Here is a 2,500-nt window from a genome sequence, read left to right as displayed (position 1 = left end):
ATATATATATATATATATATATATATATGTGTGTGTGTGTGTGTGTGTGTGTGTGTGTGTGTGTGTGTGTGTTCTTTAAGCTCCCCGTATAGAGATGAAGTTTGATTTCAGCAACTACTGCACAAATTAGTATAAAATTAGTTCGGGAACACTATTCTCTTTACAGTAGCGATCAGGGAACGTATGATACACGCAGAAATATATTAATGTCAGAAATATATCAATGATTAGAGTACTAATATTACTATCATCATTATCATTATTTATTTTTTTTTCAAGTGCCCTGTCCCACCAGGGATCATGGATTTCCATGATTTTCTTGGCAATTTAGAGTGGTGGTTTGCCATTGCCTTCCGCCCGGTGTTTTTATCGAGTCACCATCTCTATTTACCCGGCACTGACTTGGACTGGCTTGCCCACCCAGCGGCTAGGCAGGCAATCGAGGTGCAGTTCCTTGCCCAAGGGAACAAGGCGCTGGCCGGTGACTCGAACCTCGAACTCAGATTGCCGTCGTGACAGTCTTGCGTCCGATGCTCTAACCATTCGGTCACCGCGGTCTCTAATATAACGGTAGGTTCATGTTTGAGCCGCCGTGGTCACAGCATGATACTTAATTGTAGTTTTCATGCTGTGATGCTCTTGGAGTACGTGGTAGGGTCCCCAGTTCCTTTCCACGGAGAGCGCCGGTGTTACCTTTTTAGGTAATCATTCTCTCTATTTATCCGGACTTGGGACCAGCACTGACTTGGGCTGGCTTTGCCACCCAGTGGCTAGGTAGGCAATCGAGGTGAAGTTCCTTGCCCAAGGAAACAACGCGCCAGCCGGTGACTCGAACCCTCGAACTCAGATTGCCATCGTGACAGTCTTGAGTCCGATGCTCTAACCACTCGGCCACCGCGGCCTCTATTATTGATATTATTATTATTATTATTGATGATGATGATTCTGGTTTACGTCACGAACGCCCTCGCAAGGGACAGGACGGCGCCTTCTTTCGAAGGTGGCGGCCGTTGCTCAAAGTGGATGCCCTCCTTTGAATGCCGGACCTTTGGGGCAGAATTCGAACATGTGCGCGCTGGGTTTCCGACCCTCATGGTCCCCAAGGTCCATAATTATATAGAGCTTGATGGTCCCCAGACCCAGCATGTTGCCATTGCACCACGGCGGCCGCATTTATTAGTGTTATCATTAATCATGATTACTACTATTACTTTTATTATTAATCCTTATTATTGTTAATCCTTATTATCATTGTTATTATTATCATTATCATTACTATTATCATTTAATTATCATTATTATCATCACCATTATCATTATCATCTTTATTATTATTATTATTATCACCATTATCATTATCCCTAATATTGTTATTATTCCCATTGTTGCTATTATTATTATCATTATTATCATTATTCATCCCTCTCTGGAAGGGAAAAGGGGATCGATCGTTGGGACTGTAGCAACTACCGTGGCATTACAGTGCTCAGCATACCCGGCAAAGTTTTCACCCACATTCTTCTGAAATGGATCCATGACCATCTACTGAGACATCAGAGACCGGAGCAGTCTGGATTCACTCCTAGCAAGTACACAATAGATCAAATACTAGCGCTTTGAGTAATTGTGGAACGCTGCTGTGAGTTTGGTCGTGGGTTGCTTGCAGCCTACATCGACCTCAAGAAGGCATTTGACTCGGTTCATCGGGAATCGCTATGGGAGATCCTGAGACTCAGGGGAATTCCGACACCGATTATTGGCCTAACAGCAAGCCTTTATACTGGTGCTGAAAGTGCTGTAAAGTGTGGTGGGGGTCTGTCGAACTTCTTCCCTGTTAATTCAGGGTGAAGCAAGGCTGTGTCCTTGCACCAACACTTTTCAACACCTGTATGGACTGGATAATGGGCAGAGCCAAAGTCAGTGTGGAGCAACACTGAGCAATATCCAGGTCTCAGTCCTTGTTTTGCCAATGACGTTGCTATCCATCTGAGTCCCTGGAGTCACTGGTGGCGGCTCTTGATGCTTTTAGCAATGAGGCGAAGCCCTTATGCTTAGAGGTCTCCTGGACCAAGACCAAGATTCAGGACTTTGGGGGCCTGTTAGGGGAACCCGTTCGGTCGATTCATGCTTACGGTGAGGACATTGAAGTCACAGAGAGTTTTACATACCTTGGCAGGGTAGTCCATATCTCTGGGCTATCAGACCAAGAAGGCAATAGACGGATTGGTCTTGCAACAGGAGCCATGAACTCGATCAAAAAAAGCATTTGGAGATGTCGGTACCTATGCAGAAGGACCAAGCTACATGTCTTCAAGGCCTTGATACTGCCAGTTTTGCTCAATGGAAGCGAAACCTGGATGCTATCTAGTGCCTTAGAGTCTTCGTCTTGATGCCTTTTGTAACATAATGTCATTTTGGGCAGGAATGCAATGGTACAGTTGGCATGGACCACTTGCCAACGATGCAACTATATATGGCCACCTAGCTCGTTTCCCTGTGG

The sequence above is a fragment of the Penaeus monodon genome, chromosome 16, assembly GCF_015228065.2.
Source record: "Penaeus monodon isolate SGIC_2016 chromosome 16, NSTDA_Pmon_1, whole genome shotgun sequence".
Taxonomy (NCBI): Eukaryota; Metazoa; Arthropoda; class Malacostraca; order Decapoda; family Penaeidae; genus Penaeus; species Penaeus monodon.
Note: the sequence above shows the minus strand (reverse complement) of the source record.